Source organism: Microcaecilia unicolor, chromosome 9, assembly GCF_901765095.1.
Source record: "Microcaecilia unicolor chromosome 9, aMicUni1.1, whole genome shotgun sequence".
Taxonomy (NCBI): Eukaryota; Metazoa; Chordata; class Amphibia; order Gymnophiona; family Siphonopidae; genus Microcaecilia; species Microcaecilia unicolor.
In genome coordinates, this window is record NC_044039.1 from 143,938,173 (window position 1) to 143,961,361 (window position 23,189).

General features: G+C 44.8%; 1 protein-coding gene across 1 annotated transcript in view; it reads right to left on the bottom strand.

The window, feature by feature from the left end:
• Positions 1 to 23,189, bottom strand: part of PLA2G4F (phospholipase A2 group IVF) — a 126,024-nt gene that overhangs the window by 35,664 nt on the left and 67,171 nt on the right. The window lies entirely within an intron of this gene.

Here is a 23,189-nt window from a genome sequence, read left to right on the forward strand (position 1 = left end):
TGTTTCTGAGAGAAAAATGTCTTTTTGCCATCTTATGGACTGTTTTTTTGTTTTGAAAATGAGCCCCATAGCCTATTTCGATTTTCAGAAAGTATTTGACAACGTCTCTCATTAGACATTCTTGAGGAAACTGCATAGGATAGGAGGAAGTATCTGTTGTGGTTTGGGAACTGGTTAAAAGACATAAAAGAGAGAATAGGTTTAAATGGTCCATATTCTCTATGGGAAAAGGTGATAATGGAGTACCCCAAGCATCTGTACTGGAATCAATGATTTTTTTTTAAATTTAAGCAGGAAGCTTTATTAAAAGAATCATCAAACATACAACATCATAAAAGCAGTAAGTACAGATCCCCAGCAACAAGTGGACCCCAAAAGGTGTCCTATCATACAAAGGAAAAAAACCTGCATTTTTGTTAATTAAAGAAAGAACAACAACAATAGTGAACTACGCAGGAAAAAGCAAAACTGACCTCCTAATCAAAATACCCCAAGTCCCCACCCCTCCCAATCCCCTATACCCTTCCACATCACCCTCAAAACCCATACAAAGCCACTATCAATCCCAATTACACAACAGAAAGAAGCAAAGGGGTCCATATTTTTTCTCACTGATCTAGCATCTTCCGTTCAGTCTTTCTCAAGTTCACAAATATACTGTTACGAAATGCCTAGCCACCCATCTGGGGTTACCCCGTGGCCACTTAGAGGGTCTATCCCCAGCACAGCTCAGGTCCGCCTGCACCTTTCGCTCGTGACTACACTAGCACCCTCCTCCCACCAACTGGGTCCCAACCACCTCTGGGCGAGTCTCCCGCTCTCAAATTATCCCCAGTGATTTCTAGTTTACTGGAGGCCACACTCCCAGTGGTCCCACAGTTCTCAGAAAGCACTCACAGACTCAATACACAAACCACCAGGATTCTTTATCAGTCCAGACAGGCAGAGTCAACAAACTGAACATGTTTATTGTCAGAACAAACAGTGGACAAAAAATATGCAATCAGCAAACAATAACAGGTAACTGAAATATAGATCAATTATAAAACTATCTAAACATCTGTTTACTTTCTAAAAAGTACCTGGGGAGATCAGGAAATATAGCTGCTCAACAGTTATCAAATATAACTCTTTTGCAGGGCTTCAGCAAAGAGCTCCTGGGCTGAAACGGAGGCAAAAGCTAGTATAATGCAAATGAAATTGAGCTCTGCTCCTGGGCCAATCAGAGCCCAGACAACAAGTTTTAAAATTATACTGCTCATAGTACTGTAGATCACTTCTTCACTGAATTAAACTAAAAGAGGGAGCATTCACTTTTCTATAACACTGGGCTTCACATCCACCATTGCCTGGTTCAAATCCAACCACAGTTCCTTATGATCTTGGCCAAAGTCATTTAACCCAAAGAAACATTAGCACAGGCAATTTGCAAAATCCAAAGCAACAACAAAAAGAAGAAGATCACAATGAGAAATGTTCCCTCGCGGAATCAGGAAATGAGGGTGGGACCAGAGCTGAGAGAGAAGGGAAGGCTGAAGCCGAGCCTGCTCGCCTTTCACTGCTGCCGGACCCGAGGTAAGATGAATTTTAAATTCTGGGCAGCAGGAAGGCGAGGACGGAGGACTGTTGAGGGAGAAGAGGGCGGGGAGGTCGGGCTGGCTGGGGTTGGAACCGGAACCGACGGCAGGTTAAAATATTGGGGGTGCTCAAGCACCCACAGTACCCAAGGAGTCGGCGCCTATGGCTGAGATGGAATCTATGAAATCTAAACTACAAACCAGGGCTGTGGAGTTGGTACAAAAATCCTTCGACTCCGACTCTGACTCCAACTCCTCAGTTTATGGTACCTCTGACTCCGACTCCTCAGTTTTTAATATGTACTTTTTTTTGCATGTTGACTGAAAGAATGCAGCATGCAAGGCTGCATGTTAATGTTTGGGTTTAAAATCTATGTCATTGTGACTTTTATTTTATTTATTAAAGAAACTATAAATATTCATTAATCCTAAAGTTTAAACAAAAAAAACACACATAAAAAAACAAGGTTATGTTTATTGTTTTTTTATCAAGTATAAAGTCATCATAGCATTAGCAAGTATAAAAATTTGGAACAACCACATCCTTTGGAAATTCTAGAACAACATCCTTTGGAAATTAGAACAAAATCAAAGTTAACCTACATAAACCAAAAACATTTGGAAAACCTAAAACAACTTATATATTATTTAAACTTGGCATATATAGCTGTAGAATAGCTGTTAAACATAATCCAAAATTAACTAATATATTGTTCTTAGAAACAGAATTGCTTCTGCCAGATCCTCCTTCATAGAAGCCCTTAAATCTGATTTATTTTCAGTGCTGAAAACAGTCTTTCAACACTGACTTGGGTGGGTGGCATTGCTGTTACGGTTCTAGCTGCATCATTGACAATCTCTGGATAAACAATGATGGCTTCTTCTATAGTCAGTTTTGATGAGCGGTCAAACTTTTCCACTTCTTTTAATCCTTTAAAAAACTCTTGCATGAATTTCTTTATATGGACATTTACAGGTTGCTTTTCCATGCTTAACCGACATTGCTTTGCTTTTGAAGCTTCCATTTTGTCCAAATAGGCTTGAAAATTCTCGTCTTCATTTGAAGAGGATGAACCTGAGTTACCATTACCACCAGTATTTATAGCTTTAGCTTCATCCAGTGGTTTATGAGTTTCAGGTAGCAACCCTTTCATGCGAACTGCTATGTCATAGAGTTCCTGTTTTCCTGTAGCAATTTGGTCACTGCTCAACAAAATTCGGCTCATTGTGAGGCAGCCATGGGCATAATATATATAAGAAGCCATATTAATTCTGTTTAAAAATCTGGTGTTTAAAAGCTTGGTGTTTGAATTCAACTTTTTAAGTCCTGCAAGTGATGGAGGAATGGCAGCTGGATTTAATTATTAGAATCTAGCTCTACTGAGCTGCAGGTCAAAAAGGTCAGTGAGAAATGAAACTCTGTCCTTTGTGAATGATGGATTGTTAATGCTGGCACAGCTGTAAACTATTATGAATGAACAAAGGAATGAGCCAGACATACTGTAGTTTAAAAGCAGGCAGTTTGTTTAGGATTAGTTAAAAATGCTTAGAAGGAGATAGCTTAGATATAGATATAGAGACCATTATAAGTATGTAGAATATGTCTTATAAGGATGCTTACTTTAGAATATGCTGTATTCTGTGTAAATTAATAAGTTTTGTTTCTGTATAGAATGTCTGTTAAATTCTGTATTACTCTTTGTCTGACGTTTCAAGCAAGGACTGCAGTGAAGAGGTCAAACATGTGTTTTGACTTATCTGCAGTTCTGGCTGGTTTAATGTATGGAGCTGGTGGGTGAAAAAGGTCAGGAAAAGCTTCTCCTTGATTAATTATAGGTAAATGTAGGAATGGATCTTGAAAGAAATAACAAACTATAGCTGTATGCTATTAAGTAAGATTGGCCCTTGACCCTTTAATGAATGCCAGAGTTCAGTTAGCAGTTAGTACTAGGAATATGAGAAATTAATCATAATAACATGCAGGAGTTTTGGAGCCCAAATGTCTGGTGTGAGGGGCCCAGGTCACAGGTCAGTTTAGGATGTCTGGAACCTATGTAACTGATATTTTTATAGAGCTGATTGGCTGAGGCAAGGTAACCAATCTATTCTTTACCATCTGGAGAGTAAGGGGGGCTAGGCTAGGAGGGGGCTTAGAACTGTATATAAGAGGGAGCAGAAGCAGCTTACGTCAGAAAGACAGCAGAAGGAACAGACAGCGGGAGAGACAGCAGAAGGAGAGAAGCAGCTGAGACAGAGCCACAAAGACACAGAGAGCTGAGAAAGAGAAGAAGAGACTTAATGCTGATGTTCTACTTTGTTTGCTGGCAAATAAAGAAGATTTCTCTCTCATTTTGACCTGTGTGCTGTCTGACTCCTGAAGTACCACAGATTCTGCTAACAATAGGGGTAATTCATGCATCCATTCCTGCAACAATTCTTGGTGGCAGCGGGTGGGATTCTGAATCCTGCATTAATCCCAGCACCCAACTGACTGGAGAACATTCGCCGGGTATGTATTCTGTATTCTGTATTGTAATCCTAGCTAGGAAACTGTAAACCAGCCCCCTCAAAATTGAGGGAAGGGGAGTCTGATCAACTCTCAGCGAAGGCCCTAGTAGCTTCTAGTCGTGGGGACTAGCAGTGAAACCGCTTGAGCTTATCTGTATCTGAGAAATCTGAAATTGTTGGGTGGGATTTTTGTGCAGAATGTGTGATGCTGTGAATGTTAAATGAGTGCGGACTTCTTATAACTGCGTTTCCAATTAACGCGAGTTCAATTGGCCAGTGGACCGAAGGAAGCGATTGGTGTCTGTCTACTAGTGTCTCGAGAGTGTGGACCCCCTTACTGCACTCTCAAAAACTCCTTCCCTTTTGTGTGTTGTAACTGTAAGCATTATGGAGGGAAATCGTCTAGACAAATTGATACTCCCCTAGATTGTATGCTTAAGAATTTCAAAAAAGGATTTTTAATTAATGATTATGGACAGACTTTAAGCTCAAGTACTCTAAGAACCTTGTGTGAAGTTGAGTGGCCATCTATGGGGGTGGGGTGGCCCTCTAGTGGTAGCTTAGATATTGAAGTAATCCGGAAGGTCTACAGCATAATTGTAGGAGAACCAGAATATTCTGAACAACTCCCCTATATAGATTCCTGGGACAGCCTTGTGACTGACCCTCCCTCTTGGTTGAAAATTTATATGGGTTCCCCAGAGTAAATTCATGTTAGGCCGTGCTCAAAGAAAGATTAGAAAATCTAAACTGGAAGAGGGAAAGAGCCCCAGGAAGCCTACCACCAATCGGTGGCTTCCGCCCCTACCCTGTCTGAGAAACCCATACTCTCTGATGACCCCTCAGATCTTGAGCCACACCTTATGGCCCATTGTTGGGGTTCCGTGCCACCCCCAGAGATCCACGCCACCCAGCCCAAGCCTCTCCAGCACAGGCTTCTCCGGATAGCTCCTCTTCTGTGCAAACCCCGCCACATCCTAGGTTGGACTTTTCATCCGGCCTCTACCCTTCTGTGCCACATCCTTCCCTGCTAACCTCTGTAGACCCGCTTTGGGCTCCACTCCCTGACTCCTCAACTCCCGACAGCCCAGCCTCTCCTTCTAATACCCCTCCCCACTCATCAGGGGCCCGGCATCCCTTTCAATGGACTGAATCACCTGTGACCACCTCTCAGTCTATGAGTACCCCTCCCCATCCCTCAGGGGTTCAACACACCTCCACTGAATGGGTTAGACCCGCTGCAATCACTTTTGAGCATGAGAGGAGGGTAGCTCCTAGCTCTACCTCAGGTTCCATTCCCACTTCCTCGAGAGTTCTGCCACTCCGCCAGGTAACCACCACTCGACCGGATCCTAATAATGAGGGTCAGGTTATACAGGCACAGGCCTACCAGTATGTACCCTTCACAACCACCGATCTCCTGAATTGGAAGACGCATTACCCCTCTTATACTGAAAAGCCTCAGGCAGTGGTGGACCTAGTGGCTAGCATTATGGCCACCCATAACCCAACCTGGACTGATGTCAACAACTTCTCCTGACCCTCTTCACAACTGAGGAGAGGCGGACGATTTTGCAAAATGCTGAGGCCATCACGCGAGCGCGTGCCCCCGAGAGGACACCGGATCTAGAGGACTGGGTTAGAACTCGGTTCCCTCGCGCAGCTCCAGCTTGGGATCCAAATAATGAGCAGCAATATGAACTGTTGTCTGGCTATTGCCGGGACTTGCTGGAAGGTATGAGGAAAGGCATAAAGAGGCCCATTAATCTGGCAAAGGTTTCTGAAATTCTCCAAGGGGCAACTGAATCCCCTGGGGCCTTTTTAGAGCGACTAATTGAAGCCTACAGAACATACACCCCATTTGACCCTGAGGCACTAGAAAACCAGAGAATGGTGAATAGCGCATTGGTGGCCCAGAGTATGCCAGATATCCGGAAGAAGTTGCAGCGTCAGGAGGGATTCGCAGGGATGAATACCACCCAGCTAATTGAGATCGTAACCAAGGTTTTTCATTAATAGGGATCAGGAGGTGCGCCGAGAGGTGACCGGAAGATGCAGAAGAAGGCCGACCTTTTAGCAGCAGCCATTACTAATTCCACCCTTAACCGAGGGTCGACCTCTAGTTAATGGGAAGCCAAAATGGGACCCCGGACCGCCAGCCAGGCCCGAGATTCCTTCAATCAATCCCGGCCAAGGGGGGAGAATCCCAGACCAAGATTGGAGAGGGACCAGTGTGCCTACTGTAAGGAAAGAGGGCACTGGAAAGATGAATGCCCCCAGAGGCGCCAGGGACTGAGAAGGGGACCAGGAGATCGAGGGAAGCCGAGGCCGATGTTCGATGAGGGAAGATATGAGCCTCCTGAATCTGACATCATCGGGATAGCCGAGATGGCAGAATGGGACGAATAGGACAGACCGGGTTCCTACAAATTGGGCTCCCAGGAACCTATGGTCAAGTTAACTATAGGGAGCCGCTCAATTCCATTCATGATTGATACAGGAGCTGAACATTCTGTTGTGACGGAGATGCGATTAGCGCCTGTGTCTGGAAAAACTGTCCGAGTGGTGGGAGCCACGGGGGTGCAGAACCGGACGGCCCTTTCTGACGACCCGTAGATGCCAATTAGGCTCACACACAGTCACTCATGAATTCCTGTATATGCCAGACTGTCCAATCCCTTTGTTAGGTCGAGACCTGCTGTCCAAGCTTAGGGCCCAAATTTCCTTTGACTCTGATGGCCAGACTTCAGTCTCCTTTCGGCCCCCGACATCTAGCCCTAAGGGTATATTGAGTTTCTGCTGCCCCTTTGAAGAAGAATGGCGGCCTGCATCAGTCGCAGGGCCAAGTTGACCTACCCCTGGCAGATAGCTTTCAGGTCAGTGGGTATGGGCAGAAGATAATCCCCCAGGGTTGGCCCGAAATATTCCTCCTGTCCATGTAGACTTACTTCCAAGTGCCCGGCCAATCCATCTTCGCCAATACCCAATTCCCCGAAAGGCTCTGGAAGGGATCCAAGCACATCTGAATCGTTTGTTATCCCATGGAATTATTCGACCTTGCCAGTCTCCATGGAATACGCCACTATTGCCAGTTCAGAAGCCAGGGACTGAGGACTACCGGCCAGTCCAAGACTTACGAGTGGTCAACAAATCCACTATTTCATTACACCACCTGTAGTGCCTAATCCATATGTCCTGCTAGGATTGATACCTTCTGGAGCTACCCATTTCACGACACTTGACTTAAAGATGCCTTCTTTTGTATTCGGGTGGCCCCCGCCAGTCAACTGCTTTTCGCCTTTCAATGGGAAAACCCAGTGACAGGAAGGAAGCTTCAGTATACCATGGACCCGCCTGCCACAGGGGTTCAAGAACTCACCCACCATTTTTGGGACTGCCCTAGGACAAGACCTTAAGACTTTTAAATCTGAGCCTTCCAGGCGAGTTTTACTCCAGTATGTAGATGACCTCCTGATTGCAGCAGTGACTCAGGAAGAGTGTTTTGAGGCTACCAGAGAATTGCTGGAGCTACTCTTGGATGCAGGCTATAAGGTCTCACGCTCAAAGGCCCAACTTTGTCAGTCAGAAGTGAAGTATCTGGGCTTTTGTATTTCCCAGGGAAGTCGGAGACTGGATGTCAGTAGGAAGCAAGCAGTTGCTGCAATTCCCCAACCCAAGTCCAGAAGGGAAGTTAGGGAATTTTTGGGAGCAGCCAGATTCTGCAGAATTTGGATTCCAAATTTTGCATTGATGGCGAAACCCCTTTACCAGGCCACAAAGGGGGGTGAAAAGGAACCATTTGAATGGGGACCTACAGCTCAACAATCCTTCATTGCCATAAAGAAAGCCCTACTCCAAGCCCCTGCGTTAGGCCTTCCTGATGTGGAGAAACCTTTCTCATTGTATGTCCATGAGCGACAGGGGGTTGCTCTGGGTGTGCTGACCCAGATGATGGGATCCTGGCAGAGGCCTGTTGCATACCTGTCTAAACAGCTGGATGGAGTGGCTAAAGGATGGCCAGCCTGCATGAGGGCTATTGCAGCAACAGCCTTACTGGTTCAGGAAGCTGATAAGCTGACCTTGGGGCAAGAACTGGTTGTTAAAGTCCCCCATGCAGTTCTTACCCTCATGGAGTATAAGGGCAACCACTGGTTTACAAATAACCGCATGGTTAAGTACCAAGCTAGTTTGTGTGAGAATCCACGGATACACCTGGAAACAGTGGCTACATTCAATCCTGCCACTCTTTTGCCAGCATCTGAGGGACCACCGGATCATGACTGTATCCAAACCATGGATGAAGTGTACTCCAGTCGACCAGATCTTAAAGATGTTCCTTGGAGGGACCCAGATGTAATTTATTTCACAGATGGAAGCAGTTACGTGGAGAACTCCAAGCGATTGGCAGGCTATGCTGTGGTGACAGAGGACAAGGTGATAGAAGCAAGAGCCTTGCCCCAAGGAACTTCAGCCCAGAAAGCAGAACTTGTGGCCCTCATACGAGCTCTGGAGCTAGCAGCAGGGACTGGTGACCAACATTTATACTGATTCCAAGTATGCCTTCACAACTCTACATGCTCATGGAGCTTTGTCTAAGGAAAAGGGACTCATAAATGCCGCAGGCCAACCTGTAAGTATGGACCCTGAATACTTCAGCTGCTAGAGGCTGTTTGGGCACCTAAGAAGGTAGCTGTCATTCACTGCAGGGGACCCCAAAGGATAGATACTCCAGTGGCCCGAGGGAACCGCCATGCTGATCGGGTGGCCAAGGAAGCTGCTCGAGGACCCCCAGCAAGTACTGTGACTCCCCTGTTCCAAATTCGACTGCAAGAATGGACGCCTATGAGGCATATTTTCAAAGCACTTTGGGAGGCTAAGTTCCATAGGTTTCTATGGAACTTTGGGAGGCTAAGTGCTTTGAAAATAAGCCTCAATGTATACCCAAACGGAAGAGAAATGGGCTCAAGAGGAAGGTGCAGTAAGGAGACCTGATGGCTGGTTACATCTCCCTGATACCAGAGTTCTGGTGCCACGCCACCTAGCTTGGCCTGTAGTGTCTCAAGCTCATGACCTATCACATTTAGGGAAAACAGCACTAGCCCGCCTACTCAGTCGAGTAGTGGTGCTGGAAGGATTGGATAGTCTGGTTGCCACTGCTTCTGCCCGATGTACTCTCTGTGCCCAGAATAATGCTCGTCAGGGACCCCGTATTCCACCAGGAGTTCAGTCTAGGGGACTAACACCCTTTGAGTCTCTAGTTATAGACTTCACAGAAATGCCCAGGAGCGGTAGGCTCCGATACCTCTTGGTCATGGTCTGTACCTTTTCTGGGTGGGTGGAAGCATATCCTACAGTCACTGAGGAAAGCCACAGAAGTAGCTCGAGCCCTCCTAGGGATGTCATCCCCAGGTATGGACTGCCCCTTGCCATAGGTTCAGATAATGGTCCCGCCTTTGTTGAAGCTACACTTCAGGCCCTGTCCCGCGCATTACGCATTACCTGGAAATTGCATTGTGCCTATCGTCCCCAGAGTTCAGGGCAGGTTGAGCGGGCAAACAGAACCTTGAAAAATAGCCTAGCAAAGATTTGTCAGGAAACCCAACTGAAATGGCCACAGGCACTGCCACTAGCCCTCTTCCGCCTCCGATGCACCCCAACTAAAGGAACAGCCCTCTCTCCCTTTGAAATTGTGTATGGGAAGCCCCCAGCCATTTTGCAGGGAATTAAGGGAGACATAGGGATTTTAGGGTCTGCCCAGGTGCAGGAGCAGGTAGCCCTCTTGGGCAGGATAATTTCTGAGCTTCAGTCTTATGTGAGAGAAATAAACCCTGTCCCCTTCCAGGCTCAGGTACATTCCTTCCTGCCAGGGGATAGAGTTTGGGTGAAAGACTGGAGGCTCCAGCCTTTGGGGCCCCGGTGGAAAGGACCTTTTACTGTTTTGCTTTCTACCCCCTACAGCTGTGAAGGTCGCAGGGATAACTCCATGGGTCCATGGTCTCGAAATTAAGTCTGCTGACCAGACTGAGCCCAGCAAGGATCAGACGGAGCCTAAACAGTGGAGAGCAGAAAGAGATCCTGCGGAGCCATTGAAGTTGCGCTTGACCCGAACCAAAGAATCTACTAGCTGAAAAGAAGGGTCAACTGCATACTGCAGGAGTTGCTGAACTTCGGCTTCACACTGAGACTCTTTCTGTCCAGATTCTGGCTTTCTTGGAATTTGAGAGCTTGATCCTTGTCAGTTGAGGGTCTATCCCAACTGGTATAAGAACTTAAAGACTGAGAACATTATATGAGAATAATCTGTGATTAGCACAGACTGTTGAAATATTATTGCTTAATTAGTTTGCTGTATTTGTTTTAGATTAGGAAGAAAGAAAATGTTAGTAGTTTGGATACTTTTGTTGTTTTCTACTCCTTGCCTCCTTGTTCCTAATACCCCAACTCGCTCCAACCTTTGGTTACACTCAGTCCAGGAATAATTAGCCAGGCAAAGATTACTTCCCTTGTATTGTGTGTTCCCGATTTTCTCCTTATACTACAGATGTCCCAGCTGTACCTGTTCCTGTGCAGCTCCCAGCTCTTATACCTCCCTACTTCTCGAGTTCAGGCCCTTGGAGCCAGGATTATACTTGGTGGTCCTTTTATAATGCTACTTCCCCCTCTGAATCTTCTCTAAGGCCAGTCTTTACGTCTCCCTATCCAGCTTCTGGAGTGTTTTGTTTAACAAGAGACATCTCAACTGTTCTTCCCATTCCCTGTAACTATACTAATGTTCTCCCAGAAAAAGGGGAATCTGTGTGGGTAGTTTCTCCAGGTACTCCTATGTGCCCTACTACCATACCTGTAGATTATGACCAAGGTGATTATCTGGCTCCTAACCTTACTACTGAGAAGACTATAGTGTCCCGGCCTATTTTCTACTTTCATAAGTCCCCGGGGTATGAAGGGGTTGCATCATATGAGCGGTCTGTCACAATTGGGGATTGGCAACCTATGGTGTACAAAGTCTCCATTTCTTCTTAGTTCCCCCTGGATAGGGGCTCGCATTATGGGCATCCTAGTGTCCATTCCTGTGCCAACATTTATTGGGAACTTTCCTCGCCCTCTCTTGGTCATTACTGGTCTGTGATAATGTCCTCCACATGATCTTCCCCCCCAATATGATTTTTGTGTATTGGTAACTTTGAATTATTTTTCTTAAAGTTATTCCTCTCCTCAAGCCACCATCCCCGCACCGCTCTAAGCGAGAGGCCTTGTCCTACCTTCCTCCGTGGCCACAGAGGATGAGGCGATGAATAGCACTCCAGTACATCAATTCTACTTATCCTCTGACTAAAAAGAGACTTGTAGCCCCTTTCTGCCACGGCCTGGATTCCAATTGGGGGCCGGTAGCGGGTATTACTGAACTGGGCATGGCTACCCGGAGGACTCAGTCTCTACTCCATGTTTTAGTTCATGAGCTGAATGTGGTAGTCAATGCATTGCAGGATCAAATTAATGAATTAAGTATAGTTTCTCGGTATAACCGTATGGGTCTGGACTATCTCTTGCAGCCCAGGGTGGCCTCTGCACAGTGCTAAATTCTTCAGAGTGCTGTACTATTGTTATAAATAGGACGCATGTAGTTAGCATGCTATGGATAAAGTCCTACAGTTGGCCAGCCTTAATGTGGAGGATTACCGAGGAGGATTAGACCTTACCTCCTGGTGGTGGTCATTGACCTCCTGGATACATCCCTGTTCATTTCCCTAATAGTCTTAGTTTTAGCAGGGTTGTTGTTTTTGTTTCCTGGCCTCATGTGCTTCGGCAGTATGCCGTCGAACCTTAACAAGTAGGGTAATGGTGGTTCACAAGCCTATTCTTAGTTAGGATCACTATAATCTCCAGAGTTTGAGTTGTGAGACTTATCTCTGCATAAGCTGATTTAGTCTCAAAGGGGGGAATGAGGCAGCCATGGGCATAATATATAAGAAGCCATATTAATGTCTGTTTAAAAATCTGGTGTTTAAAAGCTTGGTGTTTGAATTCAACTTTTTAAAGTCCTGCAAGTGATGGAGGAATGCAGCTGGATTTAATTATTAGAATCTAGCTCTACTGAGCTGCAGGTCAAAAAGGTCAGTGAGAAATGAAACTCTGTCCTTTGTGAATGATGGATTGTTAATGCTGGCACCAGCTGTAAACTATATGATATGAACAAAGGAATGAGCCAGACATACTGTAGTTTAAAAGCAGGCAGTTTGTTTAGGATTAGTTTAAAAATGCTTAGAAGGAGATAGCTTAGATATAGATATAGAGACCATTATACGTATGTAGAATATGTCTTATAAGGATGCTTACTTTAGAATATGCTGTATGCTGTGTAAATTAATAAGTTTTGTTTCTGTATAGAATGTCTGTTAAATTCTGTATTACTCTTTGTCTGACGTTCAAGCAAGGACTGCAGTGAAGAGGTCAAACATGTGTTTTGACCTTATCTGCAGTTCTGGCTGGTTTAATGTATGGAGCTGGTGGGTGAAAAAGGTCAGGAAAAGCTTCTCCTTGATTAATTATAGGTAAATGTAGGAATGGATCTTGAAAGAAATAACAAACTATAGCTGTATGCTATTAAGTAAGATTGGCCCTTGACCCTTTAATGAATGCCAGAGTTCAGTTAGCAGTTAGTACTAGGAATATGAGAAATTAATCATAATAACATGCAGGAGTTTTGGAGCCCAAATGTCTGGTGTGAGGGGCCCAGGTCACAGGTCAGTTTAGGATGTCTGGAACCTATGTAACTGATATTTTTATAGAGCTGATTGGCTGAGGCAAGGTAACCAATCTATTCTTTACCATCTGGAGAGTAAGGGGGGCTAGGCTAGGAGGGGGCTTAGAACTGTATATAAGAGGGAGCAGAAGCAGCTTACGTCAGAAAGACAGCAGAAGGAACAGACAGAGGGAGAGACAGCAGAAGGAGAGAAGCAGCTGAGACAGAAGCCACAAAGACACAGAGAGCTGAGAAAGAGAAGAAGAGACTTAATGCTGATGTTCTACTTTGTTTGCTGGCAAATAAAGAAGATTTCTCTCTCATTTTGATGTGTGCTGTCTGACTCCTGAAGTACCACAGATTCTGCTAACAATAGGGGTAATTCATGCATCCATTCCTGCAACAATTGGATCAACATAAATAGCAGCTAAGAGAATTTGATTATCCAGCAAGAGCTCCTCTCTTTTCCTCATTGAAGATACAATGCCATCAGCAATTAACCCCCCCACTTTTGTTAAGGTTATATATCAAGCCCTTCCATTCCAAGAAGAATTTACCTGGTGTTAAATCTTCATATTGCAGCTTCTTGGTAACAGCAAAAGGGTAAGAAAGTAGCCTTTCTAATTCTGTAACTTGAGCCCACTGGTTTTCTTTTAATGAAACATTTACATTGTCCAGTTCTTCAAGAAAGTCTTTTAGTTCAAGCAAACGCTTTATCATCAAGTAAGTGCTTCCCCAGCGCGTTGCTTGATCCAAAATGGCTCCTTTTCCAGCATGTCTCTTCAGAATAGCATCTGTTTTAGGGATCCTGGCTGCAACAGCTACTTGCCTCAACTTGCTAATTAGTGTAGCCGCATGACGATCCTTCAATCCATCTCTTATTGCTAGTTGCAGAGTATGAACAGCACAACGCATATGTTGAATGGTAATAAGCTTAGATGCTTCTTCAGCAATATCATCCAAACTTTCACAGCTTTCTTGAATTGCAGAACTGTCATCTTCTGATATTTGTATGCTGCTTTCTTCATCAACTTCCTTCATTTTTTCAATTGTGCTTAACATATTTGAAGCATTATCAGTTACAATACATAGAATGTGTTCCTTTTTAATTTCAAAATCTTCTAAAACACCTTCTACTAACTTCTGCAGATACTCACTGGTATGATGTGCCTGAGTGTCCTTTACTCCTAATGTCCAGGTTATTGTTTTTTTGTTTTCATCAGCAAATCTAACATTAATTGCAAAATAATTGACTCTGTGACGTGTGCATGCATCCATTTTAATAAAGACAAAACATCCCTTCAGACTTTTTCTTAGTTCTTCCTTCTTACATTTGGCCTCTTCAAGTATGTTTCCTTATACTTTCTCGTTCCAGAGAAACTCCAAGCTTTTTAGCTATTTCTCCATTTAAGCCTAAAAAGGCTGGTTGTGACAAAAAAGATAGTGGTATACTATTCTTTACTGCCATTTCAATGATGTGGTTTTTGAATTTTTCTGGTGTCATTGTTATAGTAACTTTGCCAGCTGTAAAAAATCTTGATAGTTGTGTCTGGCCTCCAGTAGATTTCTGATCTTTTATTGACCCTGAAGTAGATGGAATGTTTTCATTGCTATCTTTCTCATTCACAGCTTCTAACACTTTAGGATGGAAACGCTGCAAGTGTCTTTTTAAATTTGATGCTCTTGTAGGTGCATTTTTTTCATAACCACTGAACTGCTAATTTTTGCATCACATGCTTTTTCACCATCATCATCTTCTATAATACATTGACATACATAATGTTTCCCATCTGTTGATATTGTAAAGTGTTCATAAACAGCAGACTTTGTCATGTTTCCTGACATTCTTTTTGCCATTGTGAATGGTGTGCCACTTCCACTAAAATATAAAGCTCTTCTTGCAGAGAGAGAGGAAGTTGGGTGGAGTCTCTCTGCTGCCTTATCTGTGTGTGCTGAATGATCTTCTCTTGGAGCTTAAGTTCACTGTGGGGTCAGAGAGGAGGTGCTCTACAGCAGGTCAGTAAATACAAAGGGAGACTGAGCAGAGGGAAGCTCTCTAGCAAAATAGTTCAGCTGGACTTCACACTAGTGAAACAACTAGGTACTAAGCTTTATTCACAGCAGAGAAGTACTTTATTCAAATGTATGAGGAGTCGGAGTCGGTACATTTTGCCGACTCCAACTCCGACTCAATGTACCCAAAATTGCTGCCGACTCCGACTTCCACGACTCGACTCCACAGCCCTGCTACAAACCATGGAGAGCTTGGAGGTAGCTTCCCTCAAAGAACAAAATTTCTTTAACACACACTGGAATACTTGGAGAATTAATCACGGAGGAATAATTTGAGGCTACTGAACTTTCCTAAGTCCCCTCTTGTTTCTCCTTTAAACCTGCTTAAAAAATATATAGTTGATATTCTGAAGTTTTCTCCTGATATGTTACCTCCGATTACCACAGCTCAGTATATTCCATCTGCCAGAGTTTCTGATAGACTGGAGAATCAAGCTCGTGGTGAGGAAGAATTTAATTGACTTCTTTTCTGGAGTCTTCGCTGGAGGTGATAACGCAAAGAATCACTTTGGTGGTTAACCTTTGCTCTTGAACCAGATGGAAATTCTGTATTTCCTGTAGATATTTGGAAGGGTTGTTTATGGGGTCCAAATATGTGTTTTTTCCTGATTTAGCTAGGGTAACGCAGACGAGGCGCAAGGTGTTCCTGGTATACAAGACTAGGGAGCCAATTTTGTATTACGTTTTTCTTGTACATGTAGTTTCAGCTTTTTGACCCTAAGCAACTAAATGATTTTCTACAATCTAAGGAAGAAGTAATTGTAACTGTGCTGTATGTTCGCTGCTTAGGGTGGACTGAGAAGTATTATTGGTTAGTGTTTCTTTTGAATGTTTGTTTTCTTTTTTCCTTTATCTTGGATCTTATTTCTTAGTTTGTGGACAGAAGAATTGATTTATTTCTAATATTTTGTATGATATATATATATATATATATATATATATATATATATATTGACTATATCTGATTTCAATATGTATCTCCAATTTGGCGTTACTGAAATATTTAGAAAAAATATATATATAAAACGTGCACCACCTGCTGGCCAATAGAAGAAATACACTTCAGGAAATTATTAAGGCAGTTTTACAGGCTTAACCCCCCCCCCCCCACACACACACACAATTCTGACATATATCATAGCAAATTGTACCACTTAAGCACTGAAGAACAGCAAGTCTGCTTCCAGGAACGTGGAATAGCCACACTAAAACAGTGCTTCGCAAACACCTGTCCAGCACTACTGGCTGAGTCTTGTTAAACTAAAAAACAGCAGGATCCCAGGGAACTGTATGCCTAAGCCAACACTACAACCGAGTATGAACAGACTTCCAGAAGGCCATTCCCTTCCTGCAGGTCCACCAAACATAGCCCAAAGTACCAGGGTGGCCAGCACAGAGGAGATATAGTAGCAAACATATGATAAAGTCTGACTGGAATCAAATACTAACGATAAATTAGCTTAATACAAGTCTCCTGAATGTTCACAGCTGGAGAAACCTTAACTGAAGCAATCTCCATAGCTTGCCAAACACCAGCCTCATAACTCATCCCCAATTCAATTTCCTAACTCCAGAGATGCCCACACACAGTTGGCAAGGCATCCTCAAAATGGCGATAAAGCCAGGAGATATGAAACTTAGTACCATGAAAATCTGCACAGAGACCTTCCAAAAAAGTCTCTTCCCCAAATAATTTAGTCTTCAAATTGGAGGTAGTGAGAAAGTGAAGAAGCTGAAAAGCGTAGAAATCACTCTTGAGGCAACTGGTAAGTTTTAGCCACAGAGGAAAAAAATTACATTGAAATGTTTTGCTCAGTATGTAGCAGCAGCCAAAAAAAGTAAACAGAATGTATTGAGTTATTAGGAAACGAACAGAGAATAAAACGTAGACTATCATAATGTCTCTGTATTGTCACACAGTACAATTGCACCTTGAGTATTGTGTGCAATTCTGGTTGAAGCATCTCAAAAAAGATATAGCGGAATTAGAAAAGGTACAAAGAAGGATGAAAAAATGAGAAAGAGGATAGAATGATTCTGCTGGAAGGAAAGTCTAGAGAGGTTAGGGCTCTTCAGCTTGGAGAAGGAGACAGTGAGGAAAGGTATGATAGATGCCTTTAAAAATAACGAGTGTGGTGGAACAGGTAAAAGTGAAATTGATTGATTACTCTTTCAAAAATTACAAAGACTATGGCAATATGCTATAAAGCTACTAAGTAATACATTTAAAAACATATATGAGAAAATAATAATATTTTACTTAGTACACAGTTAAGTTCATTACTGGCAAATGTGGTACAAGCAATTAGCATAGCTGGCTTTAAAAAAGGTTTGGACAAATTTGGGAGAAAAGCAAGCAGGAGGGAATTTTGCTATCTTTGGGGATTCTGTGTCACGTCTGTGGCCATGACCCCTCTCAGACTCACCTTATTTCCTGTGGTCAGCTTCTCAGCTGGCTTCTGTCTGTTCTTTGTGAGTTAGTTCTGTCTCTGTCTCTGTGTGTTGGCTGTATTAGATTGTTGGTGTGCTGTCACCCGTTCCAGATTTCAGCTCAGTCCAGTCCGGATCTTCCAGGCTGCCCGACCCTTAGTTGCTTGGTGATTGTTGCATCTGAGTCTCAGCTGCCTGCTGGGCTTATTAGTCATATGGAACCTCTCTGCCTTTGCCTTTGCATTGCGTCTAAGGCCCTGGTATGTTGGTGCTTGTTGCACTTCTGCTAGTCCAGTGATTTGTCTGAGATTCTTGCCTGTTTCTAGTTAGTCTGTGTTTGGTTTGGTTTAGTTTAGGTTTTACTTGTTTTCCTAGCCTTGTTTCTTGTTTGTATCTCAGTGTTTAGTTTCTGTTTGTGTGCTGGCTTTGTGGCTGCTTGCAGCTTTTAGTTCTGTGTCTTGTTAGTCAGTGTTTTGTTCCCTGTTCAGTGGCTGCTTGCAGCTTCCAGTTTCTGTCCCCGCCTTGTGTTGTAATTGTCTAGCCCAGTTTTCTGCCTTGCTGTCCATGTTCCTTCCTTTCCCCTCTGACACTCAGTCCCTGTGCTGCCTAGCTGTTATCCAGCTCCTGCCCTGCCCTGCAAAGTCCTGTTGGCCACCTGAAGCTGGGAGCTTACTCCTGGTGGAAAGGGCCAGGTACAGGTGAAGCCTAACTGTTGTCAGAGTTCTGCCTTGCCCCTGGTGTGGGGTGGTTTTGCCTGCCACTGCCACACCTCGGCAGTGGCCCAAGGGCTCACAAACCAGTTTCCAGCTTTGAAAACGTGACATTCTGCCAGATAGTTATGACCCGGATTAACCGCTGCTGGAAATAGGACACTAGGCTCCTAAAATTCCCTTTAAGTACCTGATTCTGAGGTCATTAATGGAGTGCTCTTCCCCTGTACACAAGTACCACACTTGTGAATGACTTATGGGGGCTGCCAATTGTGTGAAGGTTCCATGGCAGACTATTAGCGGGGTAGTTTGGCCACTACCAGTGGCGTAGCCAGAAGGCAATTTTTGGGTGGGCCAACAGGTTGGATGGGTGGGCACTAGAGAAACACCTGATGCACCCATGCCCTGCCCCTACCCCTGCCCCTACTCCCAGTAACTTCAATGAGGGTAGGCAGGGCTGGCTTCAGTGGCTGCAGGTCACGTTGAGGGCTAGGGGAAGTACAAGAGGTGTACTCTTCATCTTCCATTCAGTCACAGTCCTCCAACACACATATGCTTCCCCCAATATTGTGTATCCATAGAACCCCCTGGGCCCTCCCCCAGCAGTGGATGCAGAGCTAGGACATTTCCCTATAAAACTCACCATGCAAAAATGTTTGTTTTCTAGTGTTATCTCAATACAAAGCATATTGTATAGTATAAAAATCTATCAAACAAAAAGTCACTCAGAACCTAGAGCAACTCTATTATGCTAGCACTAACATCCAAAACAAGGATCCTACCTATGATATTTTAGGGCCCTAAATATTTCAGTGGGGTCTAAAGTATGAATAAATCTATCAAGAAAACTGAACAAGCCAAATTACTACAGAATATTACATAGAAAATTCATGCTAACAATACTTTGGTCACATACACAGAACACAATGGCAAATACAGAATAAGTGACCGCAAACCATAAACAATTTCAATGGAAATCCCAAGAGGCCAAACCTTGCATGTAGTACAGCACCAGAGAAATAGATGCATTTTTCCTACACTGTGCAAATATAATGATACCGCCTGCCACAGGTGGTGTAGGGATTACAACTAGGCCAACTGCACTTGGCCCCCTGGCCAGAGAGAACTACAGGCAGCTGGAAGCTGAAGAAGGTACAGGCCTAGTAGTAAGCTTGGGGTCCTCTCCCAAATTTCTGCCTTGGGCCCCGCCCCCGGCCATATTTAGCACCAGCTCTGGCAGGATGTACGTTTCAAATCTGACATATTCTAAACACAAAATGGAAAAATAAAATTGTTTTTTTTCTACCTTTTGTTGTCTGGTCATTTTATTTTTCAAATCATGTTGACCCAGATTCTGGTTTCTGCTATCCCTTTGTCTTATCTAACTCCTCACCAAGGGTCTCCTGTCCATTTGACATTTCTACCATCTTCTTCCCATCACTGTGCCTCTGTCCCTGTATTTCCCTGTCCAGCTTCTCCCCTCTCTTCCTCCTCCAGGGCCAATATATCTCTTTCCCTCCCCAACCCTACCTTACCCATCAGCTTCTCTCCCTCTCTCCCCTCTTTCCAGCATCTGGTTTGCTTGCTTGATTGTCTGCCTGTCCACCCTCTCTCCCACTGTGAGGCCTGGCATCTCTGTTTCCCTCCCCCCTTCTGCTGTTCCAGGAACTCTATCCCTTCCATCCAGCCCCCTCCTCCTCTTCCTCTATGTCCAACAGCTCTCTCCCCTTCAATCCAGCACCTCTTTCTCTTCCTCCCAGACGTCCAGCAGTTTCTCCCTTCCCTCCCAGCCCTTTCCTCCTCCTCTTCTTCCCACATCTAGCAGATCCCTCCGTTCCTTCCAGCCCCCTCTTCTTCCTCCCACATCGATTAGCTCTCTCCTTTTCCTCCAACCTCTTGTTGCCTTTCCTCCCACTGTCCCACAGTTCCAGCTGTCCGAGGGTGTTGGACTCTTCCATGCCTGGCCACGCTGCTGCACTTCCACTTTCATTTTCAGCTGTTTGCTAGCAGCGATTCACAGTTCACACAGGCACTTCAGAGCAGCCTGCCTTTTCGTCTTGACCTCTCTGATAGAATTTCCTATTATGCGAGGCCGGAACACAGCAAAGAGAAGGTCACCTAGAGTGCCTGTGTGAATCGCTAACAGCAATGGGCCGATAAATGAAAGCTGTAGGCACCGCAGCAGCTTCGGGGCAGAGGGGGAGCAGAACAACTACAACGGACCAGCTGCGTGGCTGGGATGCGACCTGCAAACTGCTTCCGTGCCGAGTGGACTGCCGACCCAAGTCTGCCACTGTACCTCTGCACTGCAAGGTCGAAAGGTAGGCGGGCTGGATATCAGCTGAGCACAGGTGCCGTCTCTGCCGCGGTGGTACGCCTAGGGCTGCTGCAGTCAGTGCAGTGTGTCGTTGTGTGCGCTTGGGTGGGTGGGCGGGCCTGAGCATAAATTGGGTGGGCCTGGGCCCACCCAGGCCCACCCGTAGCTACGCCCCTGGCCACTACCTTCCCCAGCTATAGCCAGGCACTCATTACTGACTGAAAGTGAATGAATGTCTGAGTTGGCCAGAAGTTGACTACCTGACAGAAATCCCTAGTGCAGGATTTGAACTCAGGTTGTGGGTGCAGTAGGCAAGGAGGGGCATTTTTGAAAGGGACGTCCAAGTTGCGATTTGGACATCCTTGCAAAATGGTGAAATCCAGGGGCGGGAAAACCCATATTTTCGACAACAAGATGGACGTCCATCTTTCGTTTGAAAATACCGTCAGGGACTTTCCAAATCCTTAAATTTTGGGTCCCTAAATTTGGTTGTGCCTTGACATGGACGTTTCTGACTTTCGGTGATTTTCGAAACCAAAGATGTCCATGTCAAAACGGCCAAATGCAAGCCAGTTGGTCGTGGGAGGAGCCAGCATTTCTAGTGCACTGGTCCCCCTGATATACCAGGACACCAAACCGGGCACCATAGGAGACACTTGCAGTGGACTTCATAAATTGCTCCCAGGAACATAGCTACCTTACCTTGTGTGCTGAGCCCCCCAAACCCACAACTCTACCCCACTACCATAGCCCTTACGGGTGAAGGGGGCACCTATATATGGGTACAGTGGGTTTGTGGTAGGTTTTAGAGGGCTCGCTGTTTCCCTCCACAAATGTAACAGGAACGGGGAGTAGGGCCTGGGTCCGCCTGTTTGAAGTGCACTGCTCCAGGGACTTACATGCGCTGTCACGGACCTGAGTATGACATCTGAGGTTGGCTTAGAGGCTGGCACGGACATATTTTGAAAGATGTTTTTTTGAGGGTGGGAGGGGGTTAGTGACCACTGTCTGAATAGAGGCTGACTGAATTTCGATTTCCACTGCGGCACCAAACTCAGCACAAGATCCTTTTTCTGCCTAGTTTGGTTTCATACAAAACGTTATTTTAATTTTCGGCCATATTTTCGGTTTTGGTCGAAAACAACCCGTGTTTTTGGTGGAAGCAGGAAATTTGTGTTTGTCCTGTTTGCCTCCCTCCTTCCGCTCTCTCCCCCTGAACAGGAGTTGCCCCTCCTCTTGGACTCCCCCAAGTGCCTCCTCCCTTCAACCACAAGTTCCCTTGGCCTATCTTACAATCCCTGGTGGTGTATGAAAAGGATTTATTTGGGGCACTCTATTCACCATATAAACTATTGTGCAAGATCTTAACTGCATTACTTGTAATCACAGTACAAAAAAACAAACACAAAAGTAGCTCCACCCCCACCCCCACAGGACTACCTTACAATCCCTGGTGGTGTAGAGGTATAGTTGAGACATGAGAAATTCCCAGTTACTCCTGCCCACTTCCATCTCTGCTCTCAAAATGGTTGCTGCAACAGGGGCATAATGCCTGCCCTGACTACTACTACTTAACATTTCTAAAATGCTACTAGGGTTACGCAGCGCTGTACAGTTTAACATAGAAGGACAGTCCCTGCTCAAGGAGCTTACAATCTAAAGGACAAATGTACAGTCAGTCAAGTAGGGGCAGTCAAATTGGGGCAGTCTAGATTTCCTGAAAGGTATAAAGGTTAGGTGCCGAAAGCAACATTGAAGAGGTGGGGCTTTAAGCAAAGATTTGAAGATGGGTAGGGAAGGGGCTTGGCGTAAGGGCTCAGAAGTTTATTCCAAGCATAGGGTGAGGCGAGGCAGAATGGGTGGAGCCTGGAGTTGGCAGTGGTGGAGAAGGGTACTGAGAGGAGGGATTTGTCCTGTGAGCGGAGGTTTCGGGTGGGAACGTAAGGGGAATGAGGGTAGAGAGGTAATGAGGGGCTGCACACTGAGTGCATTTGTAGGTAAGAAGGAGAAGCTTGAACTGTATGCGGTATCTGATCGGAAGCCAGTGAAGTGACCTGAGGAGAGGGGTGATATGAGTATATCAGTTCAGGCGGAATATAAGACGTGCAGCAGAGTTTCCGAACGGATTGAAGGGGGGGATAGATGGTTAAGTGGGAGGCCACACCACTAGACCCGCCAGGGATTGTAAAGTAGTCCTGGGGGGGCGGGGGGGAGGGGACTACTTTTTGTATTTGTTTTTTTATACTGTGATTGCAAGTAATGCAGTTAGTTACGATCTTTCTCCAAATAAATCCTTTTGATAGAAAATTTAGCAGGAATTTAAAGTCTGTAAATTTGGGATGATAAGCTCCTTAGGAATTATCCTCTCTGTGGTTATGGCAGAAGCCGTCACTCCGAGTGTGATGTAAAGTCAGCCACTGTAAAAGCACTGTGGCTTTAGTTTCAGTTTTCATTAGCTGCGGTCCACATGTGTGGAGGCTGTTTTGCTTGGAGTTAAAATATGGTCTTTCACTATTTAAATTAGTATATTCTAGCTTGGATACTGTGGGTTTAGCAGAGGGATGTAGACTGCAAGCTCTGACAATCTCCAGCAGCCCTCACTGGTTCACATTCACACAACCAAATTTGAGTTTTTAGTTTTGGTTTCAACTTTTGCCAAAACCAGGTGATAAGTTTTTGGCTGCAGTTTTGGTTTAGGCTGAAAGCTTTGGTAGCAGTTTCAGTCTGGTAGCAGTTTCAGCTTGGTGGCAGTTTCAGTTTTGACTGAAACTGAAAAAAGCAGTTTCTGTCAGCCTCTATTACCAACTGAACCATGAGGCCTTCCTGTTAGT